The sequence below is a fragment of the Eublepharis macularius genome, chromosome 2, assembly GCF_028583425.1.
Source record: "Eublepharis macularius isolate TG4126 chromosome 2, MPM_Emac_v1.0, whole genome shotgun sequence".
NCBI classification, from domain to species: domain Eukaryota; kingdom Metazoa; phylum Chordata; class Lepidosauria; order Squamata; family Eublepharidae; genus Eublepharis; species Eublepharis macularius.
Window position 1 is genome coordinate 167920461 of NC_072791.1, and position 25401 is coordinate 167945861.

At 47.6% G+C, this 25401-nt stretch overlaps 1 protein-coding gene across 1 annotated transcript in view; it reads right to left on the reverse strand.

Annotated features, from left to right (window-relative positions):
• HEG1 (heart development protein with EGF like domains 1) overlaps positions 1–25401 on the reverse strand; it is an 84869-nt gene that overhangs the window by 49636 nt on the left and 9832 nt on the right. The window lies entirely within an intron of this gene.

The following is a 25401-nucleotide window of genomic DNA, read 5'->3' on the forward strand; positions in this document are numbered from 1 at the left end:
CAACACAGTTGAGAACATCCACAGCCCTACAGATGCCAGGCATGGTGGATATTTATTCTTTCAGATTTACAGAATTCCTTTTAATAGACACTGCAACACCATGGAATCCTTCACTCCCCCTCTGACAGTCATATGATGTATGAATTACTGCTCTTTGGAATGAATCCCAGTTCAGGAATAATACTCTGTTGACCTAATTTATCCTCCTAATTATTTTAACACCCTTCTAAGGAAGGTTATGAGCATCTGTTGATCGTGGTTCAGCGAAGCCTACAAGTATAGTAAGCCAGGTGGGCCACAAAGCCTGACCTGATGATCCTATAAAACTGCTTTTGTTGCCTTTGGCAAAATAGTATGCAGGCAGAAAGAGCAAAGATGCCACACCTCCTGACTCTCCGTACACACACTGAAAAAAGCAACGTGATAGAAAGCCGTGGACTCTCAAGCGGTAGGGAGGATTCCTACGTGGCTGTGATCCATGGCTTGTTCCTACATATGGTACACTTTCTAGTCCTCTCCTTGTGATTCCTTTTACAGGTTCTCTTGGTCTAATGTCCATTGTCCTGGCCTTGACATAGGTGAGTTCTTGACTCTGGTTCCCCCTCTTCCTGTCATAACACTGCTGTCACGTGACTTCCTGTCATCTGCTTGCAGTTCAGCAGGTCCCAGACTGCTGCCTGGGGATTAAAGATATGACCCAGATTTGGAAAGGTTGAAGACCACTATGATAAGCTATCCATAGGTAATGATGTCCCTATCTAAATGTTGAGCCTGAGATACATGCTTACAGACACATAGTACTTTAAAACATTTCTTCTAAGACTCTATAAGGCAACAGCAGCAGCTTGGCAAACTCTGTCCTGTGTGTTACTTTCATCTGCTGGAAGCTTATGCATTCCATTGTTGTTATCGACATTCCAGTGGGCCCTCACAAGTGTCCAGTCTGCTTATATCTGACAGTGTCACAATACGCAAACCATGCCTCCCTCCCCATTTAACCAGCTGCTTGTTGTAGCCAGTTTGCTCTAATTGAAATTCTGAAGCCCAGCGGGTTGCCCAGCATCCAAATTTGCAACTCAATACCTGGTATGTAGTGCAGGCTTCAGTCCCTGTATAGTAGCACTCAAGCAGAATAAGTTGGGTATGTGTGTGGGCATGCAAAAATTTCTCATTGCAGCTCCCCAACCCCCATCCCTGAGGTTTTTGGGAATATCAGATCCTACTGCCCAGTGGTGAAACAACACCTCTTATTCCCACATCATCACATATGTAGCTCTGCTCTTTCCTTACAAAGAGGCCCCATAAAGAGACCTGAAAGAGTGGTGATGAGTACTGATTAGTCCTGGTTAGCTGAAATGGGGGATCTGAAACTATAGATTCCTGTATCAGCAAATTCTCACTGCCTCTGAAAATTCAGAATTACAGACTTGGAATATTCCCAAATCCATCAACTTGCCTGGAACTTAATTTCACAGCAGTTGACTGGAGTGTTTTTCACTAACTTGTGAGGTAACTCTTACTTAGATTACAACCCTTTGGCAGATTAATATGTAAATTTACTCATATTTTCATAACCAGAACTACAGCCTCGCTCTACTGCAACACACTCTCAACAAGAGATTATTTGATCAGGTTAGATCATCTGGAGCATATTACATATTAATATAGTGAATATTAATTATTTGTAGATTGGTGCTATTGATTTTAAGTTAGAATACTTTTAGATGTAATAACTTATTGGAACCCATGGGCCCAAAGAGGCAGAAAGAAGAGGTAAAAATTAATAATGCTAACACTATATCATTATTATCATCACCATCATCATCATGCATTACTCTATTGGATTTCAATTTAACCAATAAAGCTCAAAATGGCTTAAACCTTGGAATTGCTTAAAATATTACCTCTTCTCTATGACATACAACTATCTTGGCAAGTGACATCTCAGACCAGTCACCAGACATGGGCACGGACCACAAAAAAACCAAACCATGCGGTTTGTGGGGTTTCCACAAACCAGGAACCACGAACTCCCACAAATTGAGGCAAGTTCGTGAGACAGTTCATGGTTCGTGGTTCATGGGGTTTAAATGCCCCTTTCCGGCCGCTTAGCAGTGGCAGGGAAAGGGCATTTGATTGTTTAAAGGGCCCTTTCCTGCTGCTTGCAAGCGGCAGGTCCCTTTAAACTATCAGCTGCCCCCCCTGCCGCCTGCCAGCTGATAGCTTAAAGGGACATGCCGCTTGCAAGCAGCAGGAAAAGTTTAAATGGCCATTCCCTGGGGAAATGGCCATTTAAACTTCCCCTTTCCCTAGCACTGAAAAGCAGTAGGGAAAGGGGCATTGCCCTTTAATACGAACCAAATGGAACCAGTAGACCAGTCCTGTGGAAGTTTGTGGAAATGAGCTTCTATGAACCACTGGTTCATGACCCACAAATTGGGCTGGTTCGTGGGTTTTTTTGGTTTGTATTCTGGTTCGTGCCCATCTCTACCAGTCACAGCAGGAGGCATAATACAGGGACACAGACAATGGCTGAGAACTAGTACAGATCTTAGTTTATCCTACGACATACTCTACCAACACTGGAAAGATAAATTCCTTCAAAATGATAGAAGCAGTGCGTGTAGCTTTAAATTCCCTCCGTTGCTGTTGCTAGACAATCACAACTAGAGGTGGGCACGGTCCGCATTACGGACCTAATTTCGTCACGAACTTAACCAGTTCGTGCTTCGCGAACACGCGGGCGGTGGGCTTGTGTTTTTCTCACGAAAGTGCCGAACATTGGGGCTTTCTGTCCGTGTGTCCGTTGGCCCGTCATGCCAGGACTCCCGCTCAAACAATTTCCTAGGCAACGGTGGAACCACCTTCCCCGTTTGGAACACACCAATCTTAGCCCAGGAAACCTTGATTGGCAGCTCTGTCAACCAAACAGAGATCACCCTTTCTGTATAAAAGACAACGCGTGCAAAGCGTCGGCGCCATTCTCCTGGCGCGGGGACGCGAGTTAGTTCTAGCTTAGCAACTGCTTGCTGTGGGGCATTTTTGTGTGTGCGTGTGTGAGAGCGCGGCTTGTGCCTTGGGGCTTTGGGGCTTCAGCTGCAAGAGAGCTTTCTCTTTTCTCCATTTCTCCTCCTTTCTATTCTAGAGCACTTTTAAAAAAATCCTTTTACCGCGCTGATTTCTTTCTGTGTTGTGAGTCCTTGGGTTCTTCTCAGGCTTAATCCCCCCTCCCCCCCCAATCTCTTCCTTTTATCTGGGTTGCCGGTGGGTTCTATTGTGCTGTGACACCACCCCACTCACAGACCCACAGTGGGTGCAAGGCAGCTTTGGGCGTTGTCTGCTTGAGTTCTTGCCTTCATTTCCCCACGTTCTTTTTTGGCTGCGCTTGTGCTTTAGCCGGGCTTTGGGGCTTCTGGTGCAAGAGAGCTTTCTCTTTTCTCCATTCCTGTTTAATTTTTTTCTCCTCGTTTCTATTCTAGAGCACTTTATAAAAAAATCCTTTTACTGCACTATTGGGTTACTCTGATTTCTTTCTGCGTTTTGAGTCCTTGGGTTCTTCTCGGGCTTAACCCCCCCCCCCCAAATCTCTTCCATTTATCTGGGTTGCCGGTGGGTTCTATTGTGCTGTGACGCCACCCTGCTCATAGACCCACAGTGGGTGCAAGGCAGCTTTGGGCGTTGCCTGCTTGAGTTCTTGCCTTCATTCCCCCCCTCTTTTTTTTGGCTGCTGATGAGATGCAAGGGGAGGAAGACTGCTATTAGGCTCTGTGAAACACCTACTCTCTGGTGATGACTGGCAGCACGTTTTGGGGGGCTCTCTCTGCTTCACTCCTTTCAAAGCCTTTTTAGTGGGTGACTTGGGGGGACATTTCCAGCCTGGCTTTTGAGGTGCAAGGGGGAGACTGCTCCTGGCCTCTGTGAAACACCTACTCTCTGGTGACTGGCAGCTCGCTTTGAGGGGGCTCTCTCTGCTTCAATCCTTTCAAAGCCTTTCACTCCCTCAATTGTGGGTGACTTAGGGGGACATTTCCAGCCTGGCTTTTGAGGTGCAAGGGGGAGACTGCTCCTGGCCTCTGTGAAACACTTACTCTCTGGTGACCGGCAGCTCGCTTTGGGGGGCTCTCTCTGCTTCACTCCTTTCAAAGCCTTTTTAGTGGGTGACTTGGGGGGACATTTCCAACCTGGCTTTTGAGGTGCAAGGGGGAGTCTGCTCCTGGCCTCTACTCTCTGGTGACTGGCAGCTCGCCTTGGGGGGCTCTCTCTGCTTCACTCCTTTCACAGCCTTTTTAGTGGGTGACTTGGGGGGACATTTCCAACCTGGCTTTTGAGGTGCAAGGGGGAGTCTGCTCCTGGCCTCTACTCTCTGGTGACTGGCAGCTCGCCTTGGGGGGCTCTCTCTGCTTCACTCCTTTCACAGCCTTTTTAGTGGGTGACTTGGGGGGACATTTCCAGCCTGGCTTTTGAGGTGCAAGGGGGAGACTGCTCCTGGCCTCTGTGAAACACCTACTCTCTGGTGACCGGCAGCTCGCTTTGGGGGGGCTCTCTGCTTCACTCCTTTCAAAGCCTTTCACTCCCTCAATAGTGGGTGACTTGGGGGACATTTCCAGCCTGGCTTTTGAGGTGCAAGGGGGAGACTGCTCCTGGCCTCTGTGAAACACCTACTCTCTGGTGACCGGCAGCTTGCTTTGGGGGGGCTCTCTGCTTCACTCCTTTCAAAGCCTTTCACTCCCTCAATAGTGGGTGACTTGGGAGGACATTTCCTGCCTGGCTTTTGAGGTGCAGGGGGAAGACTGCTGCTGGCCTCTGTGAAACACCCACCCTAGGACCACCGGCAGCATGTTTGGGGGGGCTCTCTCCGCTTCACTCCTTTCAAAGCCTTTTTCACTCCATAAATAGTGGGTGACTTGGGGGGGGGGCATTTCCAGCCAAGTCCTGTCCCTGGTATCCTCCTCCTGCTGACAAGCCCTGTCCCTGGCACCTTCTAAGTACCTCCTCTTATTATTTATAAACTCTACTACTTCCATTAGAATTTGTATGTTGCAGAAGCAGTCTAAGGCACGACTGTTGTCCCTTTCTGGCAAGGCAGGAAGGTGGGTGAGGGCAGCTGCCGCTAAGTTTACGCTAAGCCAGAACTTCAGGTGTGGTCACCTGGTAGGTGTGGGATCAGGCTTCCCCTGGGTGAATGTGGCCTCTTTTTCCACCCTCGGTGAGAATACCAGCGCACTCTATTTTGGCCTGTCAGGAACGGGGGGAACCTCCCCCTCCTCCTGACGACACGTCCTGTCCCTGGTATCCTCCTCCTGATGACAAGCCCTGTCCTGGTATCCTCCTCCTGACGACACGTCCTGTCCCTGGTATCCTCCTCCTGATGACAAGCCCTGTCCTGGTATCCTCCTCCTGATGACACGTCCTGTCCCTGGTATCCTCCTCCTGATGACACGTCCTGTCCCTGGTATCCTCCTCCTGACGACAAGCCCTGTCCCTGGTATCCTCCTCCTGATGACAAAGTCCTGTCCGTCTATGGTGGTCCCCACATCGCAGGGGCAGGTCTGGTTGGCAGGCGGTCTTCCTTGTGGCCAGAGGAATATGCACTTGTCTGGGGTCTGAAGGCTTGCGCTTCCAGAGACCCTGTGGGGAAATATACTCGTATGGTGGTCAACACATCGTTGAGATGGGATTCCGGATGCCTGTGGCACCCCTTCGGTTTTTCATTTTGGCTTCTCAAAGTAAAACTGGAGTTTGATGGGAGAAGGCCTCCCTGGCAGATTCCCATCGGACAAGGGTTTTTCGGCTGTCACTTTCTCATCCATCCTCTGCCCTGTTCCTTTCTGCTCCGTCGTGGAGGTGAGTTGTTCAGACAGTCAATGAAAGCACTGTCCTGGTGGTGCTTTGAGGACGGCAGGCTCCTCCATTCCATGTTCCATGCCTCACATCCCTGTGTGTGTCAGGGTGATGGATGCTGTGCCAATGAATCATGGTATCTGAAATGCAAGCCTTCCTGTCACCACTCCATCTGGTCACGAGGGATGTTCTTGGGCTGGGCAGACTCAGGCCCACAGTACACATACCATGTCAGACAGGTGCGTTCCGGCTGCGGTCCACTGTGGACAACATTGATGGAAATGCTCTCATCGAGCGGGGCTGTGCTTTCCTTCTTCTGCCTTTTCGCCCCCTCCTCCAGCAGACAGGCCGCTTTTACAGAGGGAATATTTGTGCCACCTAGTCTTCTAGGCAAGTCTCTTTGGCTGCTTCCTGATCTATCTCCTCTGACAGGACCGTTTTTGGCATGACACCGGTGACCTGCACTTTCCCTGTGGCCACCACATCAGTGAGGTGTGTTTCGGTCGGATGAAGATAGGCGTAAGGGGTTGTTGTTCCTACATGGTGTTCTGGGGAGGTTGAGCTTTCGGAAGGACATGTATTTTCCTTGCCCCCACCATGCAGGCACCTTCCCATCCAAGAAAACACATTGGCGAGGTGTCTTCTGTCTGTCACACTCACTCCATGGCTCCTTTAATCCACATGCCTTTCCATGGGGACAAATGCATCAATCTGGGCCCTGAAGGCTTCAGCTGTCAGAGACCGTATAATCTGGATGCTGCATGAACCCCGGGCGAAGAGGTGAGCTTTGTCAACAGGTAGCGCTCCTAGAAAGGGGAGACAGCCAGCGGTAGGTAGGCCATCTCTGACTGAGTGCAGCTGTAGAGGGGTTGCAGAGACGCAAGGCGTCGGCTACTATTTGGATCACCACCACCACCACCTTCCCTCCATTCCTCCATCCACATCCCTTTCTGTGTGGGAGGCGTTCTCCCAAAAGTGGAGTTCTAGTAGCCTTCCCCAAAGATGGGGAAGGCATGTGTTCCTGTCCATTCAGATGCACCTGGCCCGTTGAGGAGGTGGGTTCTGACTCTGACAGTGGACTTATCTCTCAACCGGGGGGGGGGCATATTCTCGTCAAAGTGGGATTACACATGTCCAACATGTGGTTGTTATGTCTTCCTTTTCTGGCTGTTCTGCTGCAGCTGCCACCACATTGTAGACGTGGGAAACGGTTGCGTCTTCTTGCTGTCCTTCCCCTTGCTTGTGCTGGAGACACCATGGGAGTGGTGACTTTTCTTGGTGACCGCCCAGATACTTGCCTCCCTTTTATCCTCAACTCAACCTTTAGAAGTATGTTTTTCAGGGGCACTCTTCCATTCTGTCGCAGCTGTCACGTCGGAGAAGTGTGTTGCTGCTCTCTGGTTGACAGGTGGAAGGGAAGGCACTTTGTTGGTGAGACTGTCCTTTCCCCCGAGGATGTGAGAGGGTCCTTCAAGGAGGGGCGCTAGAACTGTTCTTCCCCCAATGTGTAAGGGAAGGCAGGTGGGGGTTGACCCTAATACCTTCCCATCCTGGACACGACGTTGTAGAGGTGGGATTCCTGATAGCTGTGGCAACCCAACAGCCATTTTTTCCCAAAACAAATGGCTATTCCATGCAAAATAAAACTGGAGTTTAATAGGAGAAGGCCTCCCTGCGGAGGGGTTTTCTCAGCTGTCACTTTCTTCTGAATAACATTCTCCAATGTTTTCTCTTCGGCCAGCCTCTTTTGCCGCATCTTATTCCATCTCTTCTTTTCATGCTCTCTCTGTCTCATCATGACACCATACAATCTCCTCTTTTCTCCCGCTCCCCACGTCGGTGAGGTGGGTTTTCGGTTGACTGGAGGTGACACAGCCTTCTGGGGAGGTTGACCTTTATGAAGGTCATAGTCCTGCACCAATCAAGCAGGCACCTTCCCAACTGGCACACCACGTTGGAGAGGTGGGTTCCAGGCAAGCTGCCTTCAATGGGTGCACTACCCATCACAATCATGTGTTGCAGAAGATGCCTGCTAATTCCCCTATGCTAGGCAGGCACTCCCTCATTGTCTCTGGCCCTCCCTCCAGTGCTTGGCAACGGAAGTTGGGGAATGCTTTGGTCACGGCCACCAAGTCTGTGAGGTGGGTTCCTCATGCTGTTCTGGGCTGGCAACTGCACCCCAGGATTTCCCACCCTCCACATTAGTGGGCTTCAACTTCTTTCCATGGTACCTGTCATGTCACCCCCCCCATTGGGAGGAAGGAGTTCCATTGGTTATGTCCAACCATGGGGAAGGGGGGGTGGCAAGCACATGAGTTGCCTTTGTGGACTGCACCACGTTTGGTGAAGTGGGTGTTGTCGGCGACCATCCTGCTCCTGCGAGCACAGGGGGGCCTCCGAGTGGTGAGGCCGATTCCGCTCGCTTCCTCCAGGTGTGGGGAGGAGTGACTGTTGCAAAAGCATGAGCTTCATTGCCAACTACGTTCGGTGAAGTGAGTATCGTCAGCAACCATCCTGCTCCTGCAAGCGCAGCCCCCCCCCCAGTGCAGAGGCCAGTTTCAGCAGACTGCAGGGCATGTGCAAGGAGGAGTGAGGCCAGGCCACCACCAGCACCCACCTCCCTGTCTTGGCGGCTGTCCTCTCTCCAGCCACTCAAAGCCCGACCAGGGCCATTGAAGGGGGCCCCCGCAGGGAGGTGGCAGCCACCGTCAAAGCCCACCTCTCCGATGTGGTGGCTGCCCTCTGGGCAGGTCACTCGAAGACCAACCGGGGCCATTGAAGGGGGCCCCCACAGGGAGGGGGCAGCCGCCGTCGAAACCCACCTCTCCGACGTGGTGGCCGCCCTCTGGGCTGGCCACTTGAAGCCCAACCGGGGCCATTGAAGGGGGCCCTGGCAGGGAGGGGGCGGCCGCCGTCCTCACCCACCTCCCTTCGTTTGCGGGGATTCCACCCCGCTCTCCTTTGGCCCAGCGGCCGGGCACATGGGGGGTGCCGCCGGCGAGCGGCCAGACCCCTCGCCCCCTCAGGGGAGGCAGCTGGGCGCCGCCTCCCCGGGCCTGCCGGGACCGGTGGCTACCGTCCTCACCCACCTCCCTTCCTTTGCGGGGATTCCGACCCGCTCTCCTTTGGCCCGGCGGCCGGGCACATGGGGGGTGCTGCCGGCGAGCGGCCAGACCCCCCGCCCCCTCAGGGGAGGCGGCTGGGTGCTGCCCCCGGGCCTGCTGGGCCCTGCGGCCGCCGTCCTCACCCACCTCCCTCCTTTGCGGGGATTCCGACCCGCTCTCCTTTGGCCTGGCGGCCGGGCACATGGGGGGTGCCGCCAGCGAGTGGCCAGACCCCCCACCCCCTCAGGGGAGGTGGCTGGGCGCCGCCTCATCGGACCTGCCGGGCTGATTCCGCCCCGCTCTCCTTTGGCCCGGTGGCTGGGCACATGGAGGGTGCCGCCAGCGAGCGGCCAGACCCCCCGCCACCTCCCCGGGCCTGCCGGGCCCATTCCGCCCCGCTCTCCTTTGGCCCGGCAGCTGGGCACATGGGGGGTGCTGCCAGCGAGCAGCCAGACCCCCCGCCCCCTCAGGGGAGGCGGCTGGGTGCCGCCTCCCTGGGCCTGTCGGGCCCAGCAGCCGCTGCCAGCAGACACCTTCCTTCCTGGCGGGGAATACCGCCCTGCTCCCCTCTTGCCAGCCACTCGAAGCCTAACTGGGGCCAGTGAAGGGGGCCCCCGCAGGGAGGGGGTGGCCCTCATCGAAACCCACCTCTCCCACATGGTGGCCGCCGGCCACTCGAACCCCAACCAGCATATCCTTCCTTTGCCAACGCCGCCACATTCGGTAAAGTGGGTTTCGTCGGCGACTGTCCTGCTCCCGTGAGCGCAAGGGCCTCTCTGAGGGTCAATCCCCAAAGTCCGGCGACAAGGAGGACAGTGGCCCAGGTCAGCTTGCTTGAAAGCAAGCAAGCTGACACACCACGTCACTGAAATGGGACTCGTTGTCCACTGCCCAAAGAGGCTCCTTCTGAACAGGGTAGCATGAGTTTCCTTCCCTCAAGGTGTGGAAGACATCCTTTCCCTCCCTCCCGTGCCTTCCATTCCAGCAAGGGGCCTTTGAATTGCTGCATGATCTCCTGTTGCGGAGTTGGCTTTCATTCAAGTACATCCATTCATTTCCCATCATGGAGAGTTGGTCTCCCCGCCCCCAGGGAGGGCATCTCTTGTTGATGCAGCCCCATATAGGTGGGTTTTGTGGGCAGCCACCTCTCCTGGACAGGAGCACAAGTCTCCCTCCTTCCCCCAAGGGCGGGTAAGGGTCAGTCAGAATAGGGGAGGGGAAATTGTTGTTTGTCTCTTTGGAAAAGTGCTGATCAAGGAGGGTTACATGAGAACCTTTGGTGGGGAAAGTCGACTGAAGTGAAAATCTGTGGGAAAACCAAGGCTTTTCTGACCTGAACCGGTTCGTGAACTGGTTCTCGAACCGGGCCTGGTCCGTTAAAAGTTCATGGACCGTGGTCCGTGGAAGCCCACGAACCCCAAACCGGCGGTCCGTGGGAAAATGCCGGTCCGTGCCCACCTCTAATCACAACAATACTGCCAGCCTTCCAGTATTGGTTTGTGTCAGTAAAAGGCAGAGAAAGGGGGCAGGGCTCTTTCCAGGCCTGTTTTGGCTTTTGAGGGAGGACTCATTGGGGCCAGAGCCAGCAGCAACCACCATGCAGCTTGTTACCTCAGGCTTGCATGACTCACCCACTACTGGTTGCATGCTACTGTTCAACAGCAGCCATCCCACAAAAGCCAGTGTAGTGGGTTGTGTTTTAGACTAAAATGTGGAAGAACCAGGTTCAAATCCCCATTCTGCCATGCAAGATCACTGGGTGACCTTGGGTCACTCACACATTCTCAGCCTAACCAACCTCATTGGATTGTTGTGAGGATAAAATGGAGAAGAAAATGATGTAAGCTGCTTTGGATACCCATTGTAGAGAAAAGCAGGGTATACCTGAAATAATAAATACAAGTTGGAACACTCAAGGACTTGCAGAGGGTATAATATTTCCGTTCTCTCACTATTTCCTCTTCCTTTTCTCTCAAAGCCTCAATAGTCTCCCCCCCCCCCCTTTTCTGCTTCTTTCTCTCCTTCCCGCCCATCAGCCAACTTCCCTACCACTGGCAGGTTCCAGAAGACAAAACTATTGCTAGTTGTGAAGTGCTAGTTGCCAGGCTGGGCCCAGTTGCACAATGGGGAACCTCCAAGGGCTTGTGAAGGAACCTCATTTCCCCTTGTATCCCCTTTCCCACACCATTTCGTCTTTCCTCCTCCTGGCAATCTGCAGAACCTCATCTTTCCCACCTTCCTTCTCTCCTTCCCACCCACCAACCTTTTATATGTTTCGTATCTTAAGCTACATTTATTATTTATTTCATTTATACCCCACAATGGGGAGAAGAGATAAAGATGGGGGCAGATTTCCCCACTGCAAATGCTCGTGGGTCCACTAATTGTAAATATGTAGCTCTCTGCCACATGCCAAGCTGCTGCTCCCTCTTGATTTACACAGAATTCAGCAGCCTCCCGTTGGATTTGGAATTCATATGCTGAATTGGAATTCATATGCAAATTTGACTCTGTCAAGCTGGGACTGAATAGGGACTATGAATGGTTATCACATTATCACAGGTAACAGGTTTCCTTTACAGAGGCGGGGTCTGGAGGAGCCCAGTGGCACCTGGCGTGGGCTTCCAGGGACCACAGTTCTCTTTGTCAGATACATCTGACGGGAAGAGCTGTGGTTATTGAAGGCTTATACTACATTGGAATTGGATGGTCTGGTTGTTTTGTTGCTACAAACCAACACGGCAAACTCCTTTGAAGCCTCACACAAGCCAATTAATCTCCACTCCAAAAGGAGATGTTTACATTTACTGGCAAAGGAATGTTTTGGTTGAACCCTCCCTCTCCCCCCCTAACTGCATCTTCTCTCTCCTCCTCTCCTCCCCCCTCCTCTTCTATATTTGACCAGTTTCTGTTCCATGCATCTGACGAAGAGAACTCGATTCTCGAAAGCTTATGCTACAATAAAATTGGTTAGTCTTAAAGGTGCTACTGGACTCTTTTTGATTTTGCTACTACAGACTAACACGGCTAACTCCTCTGGATCTTTACCTAGCACAAAACTCATGGAACTAGGGCGTCTTCCTGGCACGATTTCTGATGATATCATGTCACGTGGTGCGATGATGTCAAAAATCGTGCCAGGAAGACGTCCTCGTTCCATGAGTTATGTGCTAGGTAAAGAAGTGCAGAAATGGCCCCTCTTTAAAATGCATCATGGATGTGATCTACTTGTCTAACAGGTAACTTAGCCTGGCACTCCAACAAGAGTTTTCCAGCCTTGTGTCAGAATCTATAATGGCTGGCTGTGTTGTCGGACACCAATGTCTACAAGCACAAGATACCTTAAACTATTATATAAGTTAAGCCTTCAACAGGGCCAACCCCAACCCATCCCTGTGGCCAGGGCTGCATGGTGGGAGTTCACTCGGAAGGCTGGGAGAAGGCACCAGCCACAGGTACTTGGACGCTGGCATAAATAAAAACAAAGAGAAATAAAAACAAAGGGGGAAACACAAAGGAAAGAAAGAACTGATAGTACCTACTTAGCTTGTTCAGCAAGCAGGAATCCGCAGCTAACAGTATGCAAGGCTTGATCAGTGCAACTTTTATTTGCAATGTGAACGAGTACTATATCAAAGCAAAATTCCAGTTCATTGATAGATTTTTTGGGGGGTTGCTGGCATGTTGCTTATTTGAAGATCTGCCTGAAACAGGGTTCCATACAAACTAATTGTGTGTCTCAACAGATCTGTTTCTGGTAACACAAAGCTGACTAACATTACCATGAGGCTTAATTCTATATTTTCACAGAGGTCAAAAGCATAAAAATGTTGGATCCTCCAGCACGGCTTCCTGAAATGTCACCCAGCTCAGACATGTTCAGGCCTGACCCTACTTAATCTATACAGCCTGATAAGCTCCCAATTTAAATCCTGTTCCTACTCATGACAAAGCTCAAATTAACTTCTGTAGGCAATACTTGTAAAAGGGGGATTACTGCACAGAAGCACTTGAATGCACCAGCTGTTAAAAAGAAATATTGCAAACATTTCAGGAGAGAATATGAGGAACAACTGGAAGACTTGAAGCAATAAAGGGGAAAGAGTTTGTAATTTCACCTATGACACCACAAAAACTCTCCACATTGAATTGTTCTGATTTATTGCACCCTAAGCAGTTTTTAAAAATGGATTTCCTAATAAAGTATTTACAGTACAGTGCAGTCCTAAGCAGAGTTATATCCTTTTAAATCAATTGGCTTAGGGAAGGTGTAAATTTGTTTAGGACTACGTAGGCAGGAAATAATCTCACATTTCAACAGGGGGGGGGGGATCAACCTCAATAATTAGAAAAACAGGAGGAGGAGTTTTCAGAGAGAAAATAATCAGAGGGTTAAGCAGCTCTTCCCTTGCTATTCAATGTATTATACCTACTTTACATTTAAAAAATAACTCTTGACTGTGCCCTTTATTTTAATGGTATTTACTCGAGATTATACACAGTGGAGTTGGCTAACAAGGTTTACTAAGTAAGACAGGGCAGCCTCCCCCTGGGAAAACTCTGTGCAGTTCCAGCAGTGCCAGCTGCCAGGCCAAGTTGCAGGGTGGGTAACCTACAAGGACTTGTGAGGGGGCACCTTACTTCTGCTTGAATTCTCCTCCACATACAATTTTCTTTTTTCCTCCTCATGGCAAACCCCATAGCCTCATCTTTCCCTGCTTCTTTGCTCTCCTTCCCACTCACCAACCAACATACCTTTTCTCTGCTCCCTATCTTTAGCTGTATTTATTATTTCATTTATATCCTGGCTTTCTCCACAATGGGGACCCAAAGCAGCTTACATCATTCTCCTCTCCTCCATTTTATCATCACCACAACCCTGTGAGGTCAGTAAGGCTAGGAACATGTAATTGACCCAAGGTCACCCAGTGAGTTTCCATGACAGAGTGAGGATTTGAACCTGGGTTTCCCAGATTTTAGTCTGAAACTCTAACTACTACGCCACGCTGATTTTCATAGGGGGAATGATGTTGAACAGTAGCAAGCAACTGGGCCTGTGTGAGACATGGAAGTTGCATGGTAGCAAATTGCCTAGCATTGCTGCTAGGACTGGCCCCAAAGAGTCCTCCCTCTAGGAATGCCATTCCCCCGCCCAGGGTGGGGGATCCCCCAATCCCACCCTTTCCCCCTGCGCCCACTTACTTGGCCGGTGGGGGGGCATGCTCACTGGGGTGCCCCCTCCCCGGGTGGTGTGACACGCCCCCAAGCAGAGGGCGCTTTCCCACGCTGTGAGAGTGAGTGGCAGCAAGAGCGGGCAGTGGCAGCATGAGCGGACTGCTCTCACCGCCACTGCCTCTCACCACCATTGCTGCTGCCCGCTCTCGCCACCGCCACCCACTCTTGCTGCCGCCGCTCGCTCTCAGTGGTCTTTGTGTCATTTATAACATATGCCTGCTCAGTTTTCCAATATGGTAACAAGAGACTGGAGGGGACTAAGACTTGCCTGGAATATGATTTATGAAAAATATTTATTACTCTTATATTCCATCCAGAACATCCAGTACGAGATCAGAACAAACTCATGTTACATACACGCATAATACTTTTATCCTCACAACCACCTTGTTTTGCATGTTAGGATAAGAAACAGTGGGTGGATCAAGGTGATTTAAAGTGCAATCAAACACAGAGTTATTCCAGTTTAGTCTCTCTAGAATCAATGGAATTACACTGGAGTAACTGTACAGGATTACATTGCTAACACGTAGGTTTGCCAGTCCTCCTGCCCTCTTGCCAGCAAGTTGCATTGTATGCTGCCACTTGGGGCAGTGGCTGAAGAAAAATTTTTAACACACAGCAATGTGCAATATCATAACATCACCCAGAAGTGACAAGGGGTAGCTCTAGGAATTGCTGGAAACTCTATGGTTTAACCAGAAGTTGTCACTTCTGGGTTATACCCAGAAATAATGTAGTTATGTTGGTGACATTGCAGCCACCCCCAAAGGTCCAATACTCCAGTCATTTCGGGTGAGACAGATTATTCAATGGAATTTGGGAGAGTGAGTTGCTTTCTATTAAGAATGGTGTTTGTTTTGGTACCCTCTGATGTCGCACTGCTCTAAAATAAGAGTCATACATGTTTTAATGCAGACATAATACTCTGCAGTGTAGTTATTCCCGTAGGATGCCTCCTAAGCAAAGAAGCATAGCAACCTTAAGATTAAGTGATATGTCTTCATCTTTCTGGAAACTAAACCATATGGAATAAACAGCATGCTTAACTCTGAAAGAAAAAAATCTCATGAGAAAGGAAACAAGCTGTAAATTGTAATGCTCTCAATCTGGTAAATCCACAGTAACTCTTAGAACTCGAATCACAATTACAGAGAAAAATTTAAATTCCCTCATTCCTGTGCCTGTCCAGGAAACCATTAGTAGCAAGTTTTAGGCTGAAAAGGAAAACAAAGAACAGAGTTGACCTCTTCGGCCTCATGGGGTGGCACACACTTCAGCCATCTCCTTTATCAGCTACTAGGAAAGCCGCTCTGGGCTGTGTTTTTCAAACACTGCTGCGGATGTAATGATTATGGGTGGAGGCCGTTTTGGAGCCAAGCAAGTTTGTGCGAACAAAAGCTCTGGTCCTAAATCTGGACTGCTCAGGGCTCTCTGGGATTTTCAGTTTCCTTCCTTGTTCTTTTCCTGAAAGGAGCAACACTGAGAAAAGACTCAGTACAGAAAACTAATTTTGTTCAGTTGTAAGAATGTGGATAAAATCCCTCCAAAAGGGCCTGTTGTATATTCTGTCAACAAGAGGAATGATCTCTTATACAAGTAATCCTTTTACTTGAAGGACAGCCAAGCTATCCAGCATGCAAAACCACAATGAAAACTGTTTTGGAAGAGCATGTTACAAAGTGTCACCATTTATATATCAGTTGCACAAATGTGGTGGGAGTCACATCTGGCACACTGGCAGCTATGAAACATTTATTCTGCAGGATTTTTACATCTAAATGTATTAGTCTTAACTACAGAAAACTCACAGCCAAACCCAACTTAATGAAATTATGCAACTGTAATTAATTTAATGTTTGTTTTAGTTTACAAGAACCACTTACAAAAGTTGCCTTACAAGAGTCTTGGGAGCTCATTCAAACCACCAGTGGCTGGGAAACACTCACACATAGGTCTGGTTTGTGAGAACCTATATGTTTACATGGTACTGTACAGGTGGCCAGCAAAACCTCTGATCATGTACCTTGAAAACAATACACAGTTATTGCTATACAGACTGAACTTATCAAATGATATTTGCAATATATTTCCTATCTTAAATGCATTTTTGAATTTACAGTATACTTATTAATCACAATCTGTATTGTTTTGGTTAGTAAGGAATTCCATATTGTTCTCTTTATGTGCTAAGTGGGTTGTTCCACAACAGTTACATCAATGCCTGATATACTAAAGTGAGCTCTAGGGGTCTTCCACATGGGTACAATTCTCTGGGGGTTCCTTGTTGCTGCTGAGGCTCACAATTAAGCACACAGGAAACAGAGCTTCCACATGACAGGTTTCAGGACACTTCTTGCCCCAAGCACTGACGTTTCTACCCCATACCACCAGAGGGCTGGGGAGGGGGGGGGGTCAGTAACTGAATAGTGTTATCAGGGTTTTTTTCTGGGAAAAGAGGTGGCGGAACTCTCAAGAGGAAAATGAGGAAGAAAAACATGGGGTTCTTTGAAATCATATTATTTTCAAGCACTATTGCCAAGTATTTTCAAGAGATGCCAGAACTCCGTTCCCCCGCATTCCCCCTGAAAAAAAGCCCTGAGTGTTATAATGGTAAAGTGATAATTCACTTACCAATTTAAAAAAAAAAACCCTCTGAAAAAGCCCTTTGGTGGTGGAGGGGTATTAACTCAGAGCATGGGGCAGGGAAAATGGTGCTAGTGTGGGTGAGACTGGGAAAAACCAAGACTTTCCTGTCCACACACAACCACCCACCCTGGCTTTGCTGGGATCTTTCCAAAAACACCATAGTAAAGCAGGGTTAGAAAAGATTGTAGAAAAGCTGGAGGAAAGCTGGAAGTGCACAAATTCTCTATGGTGTAGAATGGAAGGAAGAAGAAAAAAGCTTTACATTAGCACTCAAGCTGGAGCAAAACACTGGAGCAGAAGACTAAATTAAATTATTGGCAGACAAAATTGATGGAGAAATAAAAAGTCAATCAATTCTTATTTCTAGTCAGATTATATCTGAAATGAAACCTACACATTGTGTAAAACCTAAACACTTCTAGCCGGTTCAAACACAGGGGCTCCCATTGGGGCACACTCTCAAATGGTTGCTATATTTTTGTGCTGATGGGCATCTTTTTTTCCTCTAAAGAGAAACATGGCAACATGTTTATATAACCACTATTGCTGGTGCATGATGAATACCAATGCGTGTTCATGTTAAGTCTCTTTATGCGCCATCGCCAGCACGGAAGTTGTCAACTGTCATTGACTTTGTTCAATATCAAGAGTGCCAGGTGGCAATCCAGATATTCTGTCAGTTCAGATGTAGTAGGTGGAACATCAGGGCTTCCTGGGCCAGTACTCCAACAACTCCACTTTCCAAGCTACCCTCCTCCCCAGTTCCTATGCCAAGCAGGACTCTAGCACCCCACAGGAGGTGGGAGAGGATGGTTAAAGGGACCACTGAATGAATAGGACAGAAGATGCTGAAACAGCACACTTTCTCATGGTCTTCCAAGTAGCACCTTGCAATACTGTTCAAGAGCTATCAGCATTACCTAGTCCTGAATCAACTCCTTATGTGTTTGGTGTAGTGGTTAAGAGCGGCAGGACTCTAATCTGGAGAGCCGGGTTTGATTCCCCACTCCTCCACTTGAAGCCAGCTGGGTGACCTTGGGTCAGTCACAGCTCTTCCAGAGTTCTCTCAGCCCTCCTGCCTCACAGGGTGATTGCTATTGTGGGGATCATAATCATACTTTGTAAACTGCTCTGAGTGGGCATTAAGTTGTCCTCCTGAAGGGCAGTTTATAAATCAAATGTTATTATTATTTTTTATTATTATTCTACTTCGCTCCAAACTCTCCAGTTCAGAGAGTTCACTGGTGGTTGAGCAATTTTCTGTCACCTCTGTTTTTCCCCCAGCACACGTTAACAAATTGGCATTTTAAAACACGTAACTAGATTTTATCAACACAGTCAAGTAAGCAATAGTTTCTCTAGTATGCTTATAAAAATAGCACCCAGCACCTACCCCTATTGTGAGATTCCGTATGAACTCTTTCTTTTTAGGACATGGGATGCCTTGGGCTCAAAAAGCAACTGAGGACTATTGTAGGGGTGGGTATGAGTGGAATGGCTTTTGTCACCATTTCAATTCTTGTTCAGATCTGATGGTAGCATAGTTGGAGTCTGTCAGACGGCTCGGAGAGGAAGTTGATTGGCAAGACTCCATCGGTACAGAGTTGCTAGGTCATTGGAACAATAAAAAGGCAAGAAAAAAAACATCCTGGCTGCAAAAGAGGCCAGTTGAGAATGTAAAGGGGCAGGTGGAGGTGGGGGGAGATATAATAAAACCACTGCAGCTTCACAGGTAAGCAGAGAGCAGGCTGAGTGGAATGAAATATACTTTCAGGCCTGAGTGATCAGAACACTGCTTGGCAGTGACTTTGCTAAGTCAATTTATAACATGTCATGTTTGGATGACTGTAAGGAAATATACATTGACTGGTATGTCCTTAGCCATTATCATAGTCCTTTGGACGGGCAGCAATGGAAACCAGAATATTTTCTGTATATGAAGACCTCATTATCTTTTGAATGTTAAACATGTCACACAAAACTAGAATTCAGATATTCTGCTAGACAGTAATCAGGAAATATCTTCATTCTTAGATTATCTGTGATCCACAGGAAAGCTACAATTAAACAGGAACAGAACAGAACAATAACACAGAGCAAATTCTTGAGATTGGTTAGAGGATCAGCCAAACTGTATGCCAAGATTCAGGCATTTTGAAGTGCAGATTTGTCATGATTAGAGCCGCACAATTTTGCTTAAGGACCCAAATTTTTACTGATAGTTGAATATGGTTAGTGCATTACAAATATAGGCTACTTCCACACAGGGATTTCCCCCCTTACAGACAGCAGGAAGCCCCTGGATAAAAAAGGGATTGTTTATGTGACGTCATTCATTTTCTCCAGTTGCTGGGGGCAGGCTGTCCCAGACCCATCTGATTGGCAGCTGCCGCAGGCATCTGGTGGCCCTGACTAGTGTCCCGAGGATCATTGACACTCTGAGTCAATTTGGGGGATATGGGGAGAGAGGGGGGACTTACTGGAGTGGCACTTCCACTTCCTACCTGCCTTTCCGCTTATTGGCAAGGCAGAAGGGACACACACTGAGGATAGGATCAGCTGTGATGACGCAGGGGAGGTGGGTCTGGACAGCTCAGTCCCCAGGCAAGTGGATCCCAGAGGCTGGCTGGAGATGCTATGGAAGTCTCATTTCCTGGGAGGGGTCACTGGCCACTATGGGGTTGGGGCCACTTGTGGGGAGGTATTTAAAGCATGAAGGAGCTTGCCCATGATGATGTGGTGGACCTTCACTCCCAAGTTACAAGGAGAAAAGAGCAGGGAGAAGAGGAAAAACAGGGTGTTCTGCTCACACCTGGGAGGCCAGAAAGTGCTGGAGGAACAAGACATTGGGCAGCAGGGAAAGTGGGGCCCCACCCTCAATGCCTGATACCAGTTTAAAGGAAGAACTGCTAGAAGGTTGAGGGGTGTCATCCAGCAGGACACTCTCCCTGTGGTCATTTACCATATTATAGAAGAAATCTACTGGGATCCTCTCTGGGTCTCAGAAAGTGATGCCATTATCAGAATATTTGCAGATGCTTTATAGAGGCTGCAGAGCATTCAGTTGACTGCCCTGGCATTACAATTTCGAATACACATGCAGACTGAATCTGGCCCAGATAATTTTGTTTAGGGTTCAGTTATCTTTCTTCAAAGTAAAAAAAAAAAGTAGCAGGTGTACATCTTTGGCTGCTCCAATCCCTCATTTAACCTTCTGAAGCATTTGGGGGGGGGGTTGCATTCAGGGAGCAGCTGTTCCCTATTAACAAACCTTCCACAGACTTGGCAATTCATGAGCAAAAAGGGCAGATCCAAGCTCCACCTCTGCAAACATAGATCAGCACTGACTGTAGCTGCATATGGATAACCTGACTACATGTGCCAATCAGCAGGGCCAGGATATGCACATGCCTGTGCGTCCAAGTGCAGATGGTCTAACTCGTTTCTCTTTGGGATGGATAGTGGAAGTGCAGGTATGCTTTCCCAGCTATATTTCCTCTACAGCACTCTCTGAGTGCTGCCTGTCTCACACAACATCTTGTTAATGTGTCATTATTTCTGGTTGGGGGCCACAATCATATTCAAAATAATAGATCATTTGGTATTCGAGCATCTGGTATTTTTACTTTTTCATTTAAGTCTTTTTGTGAAGGGATGACTGCTTATCCGCATAAACAACTTATGTCGTTCTTAGAAAAGACAAAGTAGTATATGACTTCGATCCTTCCAAAACTCTCACCATTTAAAGGGGGGGGTGACAGTGTATACTCCCCTATGAACATGGAACATATTTTTTAAAGAACAAAATAGACTTTTGCCCCAATTTCCCCTTAAGAGATGTCCTCTCTTTCCTGATATCCTCTCCAAAAAAATCCATTCACAAGGGACAAATGCCCCCAGCCCTACTCAGTGCCACATTAGAGACCCCCTCCTCTTTCCTTAGCTAGGGAAAGTTAGGAAGATTTTGTTTTCTCATGTCATGCTGCTGAGATTTAGAGTTGGCAGAAGAACTTCTGTCTGCTCTGAAGCCCAGGACATTATGAGAAATTCCACCTCCCTTATTCCTCTCAGGGCCAGAGTTTTTCATCCTGTGCTGCAGAGGTTTGGAACCAGCAGAAGTGGCTCTGCCTGCTCCAAAGCCCAGCGTGATATGACAGGTCCTTGTCCCACTCCTCCAAGATCCCTGACACATGGAAAGGACTTCTCTGAAAGTAAAATACCAGTGGCGACTAAAAATTATGGCTTGGCTACAGGGTATTGCTAACAAGCCAACCCAACGTTTGTTGAATTCTGTTCCACCCTATATCATGTTTGTATCAAGCTACAAAAGCAGAATCAAGCCTCGTGCCACTACAGTGGTATTGAAAAACTGTTTCTGTTGTTTCATGGACACACAAATGTTTTATTTTGGCGCTTCCCTCTACTCTTTCAGCTTGAGGTTCAGAGTGTTGTTAGATCTAGGCTGGCCAATATACAGGTGAAAGCTGAAGATATCCCCAAATTACAATTGATCTCCACTTCTCCAGGTCACAGAGATCAGTTCCCCTGGCTACTTTGGAAGGTGGACTGTATGGAATTATATTCTACTGAGGTCCCGCCACTGTTCAAATCCTGCCTTCTCCAGGCTCTACCCCCAAAATCTTCAGGAATTTCCCAACTTGGAGTTGGCTACCCTAGTTAGATCTTGGTCTCACAGAAGTCAGTAGCAGGCTCCTATTGACTCAGGACAAGCTGGGATTTCTTCAAGAAAGTAAAAAAAAGAGTCAACAAGAGTTCTCAGATTCCAATAACACACTTTATTTAAACCCTAATAATACCCTTCTGCGTATACACTTGAATAATCATAAAACCACAGGAAAGTCAGGTGAGGCTCCTTGCTCCTTACACTCCTCCTGTGATCCCATTTGCTCTTAATGCTCTGCTGGTGCTAACAACTTAGAGCCAAAGCCTCAAACACAGTGTTAGGTAGGGCAAACAAATTGTTGTATTTTTATTTACTTCATTGATACCTCACCTTTCTCCCCATGGGCACCCAAGGTGGCTTACATAAGTCTCCTCTCCTCCATTTTATGTTGTGGCTAGATCAGGTGGGAAATCTTCAGGTGTGACACTCTAGCCAGTTTCCACCTGGTGAGAACTGCAGAACCCTATGGGAGCTGCAATCCAATAACTCTAGTTCCTGACAGCAGTTCTAAAAGCAGTAAGCAGGCCCGGTGCTGAGTTATATAAGCTTAGCTTGAATTTTTTGCTCCAAAAACTTCAAAAAGGAGACATGCAGCCAAGTCAGAAATAGCTGAAGAGCATCTGTCCCCACAACTCTCTTGGGGGATTCCATGTCTTGGGTCCTCAATTCAATTTTAATGGACCAAGAAGCCAAGAGAGACTTGCATACACCAACATTAGAAACATGATGTAGGGTCATGTTTGATTTTTGCCTATTGATTAATGACTTTTATGTTCATTTTGTATACTGGCTGTTGGTTCTCTAAATAAATGGTTAAGTGTTTTGCATAGCTGTCTCATTAAAGGCAGAATATAAATATGTCAAATAAATGTACTACTTGGGCACGATCACCTCTGTAAAATATGTGATGGTCCCCTAATAAAATATTTTGCATGAAGCAAGAATAGCTAGGGTACAGTCATTAATACACTGCAATGCGAGATTCACAGAGAAGGGAAATCACATCTGTTCCCTGCTGCCCCTATCAATTTCTTACTGCTTTTCCCACCCTCTAGCTGCTTTTTGCTGTCCCTTTTCCTGCCCCTCACCATATTTCACCTCCTTTTCTCACATACTTGCTACATTTTGCTCCTTTTTCCTGCCCCCCCTTTTGCTCCCCATTCCCACACCACTTTTCTTCCACCTTGCCTCTTTTTGATTCCTTTCCCCACCTCTTCACCACTTTTAATTCCCTCTTTCCCTCTGCTTTTTGCACGCTTTCCTGCCTTGACTCCTATTTTTTGCTTTCTTCCCACCTTCCCAATGCTTTCAGTGCCTTTCCAAGACAAAAACCTCCATTGTGGTGGAGTTGCTAGGGAACACCCAAGTCACCTGTACATCCTGTGAAGTTTTGGAAGGTCTCAGTCAGTATTCTCCATTTTCAAGGAATTTTAATCCCCCCTCACCCTTTTTTTCTTTTTGTATTTTTCTTCAAAACAGGTTATAGTCTCAGGTTTATAGGAAAATCCCCCTTCTCTGTACATGGCACCATTGTGTGGATTTACTGATCTGTAGTAATGGGCTTAGACTGGAGTAACTCTTACTTAGGATTTCACTGTTAGAGTGGCATGATCGCAGCAGTCCTCTGATTGCTTCCATGTCACTTCTGGTAAGGTCTGAAACTTCTCAGTACGTTGGTAGGGCAGTCTATGTGTCTATGTAGCATAATCAGGAGTGCAAATTTCTAGCAGGCATTTAAGATACAGTATTTCTCTTTTGAGAAATTAAGCATGCCACTGGAAGCATGCTTTATAATCTTCCATGTTAGGACCAATCTAAATGTTACACTCCAACTGCTTTTAATGTGAGTACTAAAGTAGTTGGTGGGAGGAGAAGAACCTTATTTACTTAGTACATTTTTATCCTGCCGTTCCTTTCAGAAGCTCAGGGTAGCATGCATCCATCTCCCTTCCTCCATATTACCCTCACTACAGCTCTGTGAGGTAGGTCAGAGACAAAGAGTATGTGACTGGCCCAAAGTTCCCCAGCAAGCTTCATGTCATCGCGGGGATTTGAACCTAGGTCTTCTAGTTCACCATTTGAACCACTATCTGAAGCTGACTCTCCATATCTAACAATGTCTTAGCTGTAGAACATCCCCACCTGAAAACACAGCGCAAGGGAGAAGCAGTCACTGGGTTACCATTACAAGCAGCTGCAGGTTTATTTTGCCCTCTCTGGATCCTACAAATATAGGCGTGGGCAATATACACCATACCGGTGATGTTCATAGGGCAAGTTTAGTTATATAGCCAGGACACATAGAGAGGAAAGTAGTATGTGGGGAAGTATAGAAAATTACAATGAGATTTTATAATAATAATTTTTTTTTAATCAGCTAAGGAAGTACCTTGATATCAACTAAAAGGCAGTTAACTTGGAGACATCCCTAATTAAACTGAGCTCTATATAAAACATCAGCATTGTGACATTGTTCAATTATTGCTTTTTCAGTATGGCAGCAATCTACAATGCACCAAAACCAAAATTATATCCGTATTTTCTATTCCAACCTCATTCAATTTGCATAGGTCTCCTCAACAAGTTTGTGGGCCAGTGCCTTGATTTAACTAGTGTAAGAAATCTATTGCCTAGCACTCAGTCAAACACATGTGGTGTTTCTCACTTTTACATACTGGAGCGCTGGGAGATCCTCTCTTTTCAACAGAGCTACAATGCTCCATCTGCTTATTTTTGTCATCTTCCTCCAGACTGAGGCCCCTTTCCCACTGCATGTAAAAAACGGAACTATAGCACAAGTCTCTCCCAGTCACATCCTTCCAGGACATTGTCTCAGAAGGGTGTAGTTGCATCGGCTTGAACTTCACTTGGACCTCAACACCCTATCATTTTCACCTCTTTCCCCTGACATGAGCCATCCTGCCATCTGGCACAAAGTGTAGGTGGGGGTGCTCCAACCCTTAGAAAGGCTTTGCCTTTGCTAATCAATGCCCAACAAGCCCTGTTTCAACTCTGAGCTAAAAGCCACGAGCCAAGGAAGAAGGTGGTAGACACTACAGCAGAGGGTTAAATATTCCCCCATGACTTAACATCTGCTGCATTCACCCCATGAAAGCCTCAAGTCGTTTTGGCCAGAACATGGGAATCATTTTATTCCAAATGAGATGATGGGACACGAGTAGGTTCCTGCCCTGCCAAGGCTCTTTCCCCAGTAAGCAACCTTGTTTTATCTTCCAGACTACAATTTCTTTGCCAACCCTGCATGCCATCCAGGCATGCTCTTGTCCTTACAGATGCCCTCTGCTGTTCAGCAAAGTACCAAATTCTCCCATTGGTTCTACAGGAGCTGCTCATCCGTTTTAAAATTAAGCATTTGCTTTAAACACTTGTGAGCCTTTTTGTTGTTGTTGTTCTATATCTTTCTATATGTTATGGCACCTTCACACTCACTATAGTATTTTTGGAGGGAAAAATGTGTTTGGTCAGGATGTCTTGGATTGTCCAGATGTTGATTTTACACTATTTGTTCATTTATTATTTATAACAACAACAATAACATTTGACTTATATACCGCCTTTCAGGACGACTTAACACCCACTCAGAGCAGTTTACAAAGTATGCCATTATTATCCCCACAACAACAAAAACCCTGTGAGGTGGGTGGGGCTGAAAGAGCTCCTAGAAGCTGTAACTGACCCAAGGCCACCCAGCTGGCTTCAAGCGGAGGAGTGGGGAATCAAACCTGGTTCTCCAGATTAGAGTCCCGCGCTCTTAACCACTACACCAAACAGGTGTGTTTTAGACTTTTATTCCGCCCTCCCCGCAAGTAGGCCCAGGGCGGATTACAGATAAAAAACACTTTCATCACGAAAGCAATAAAACAGTAT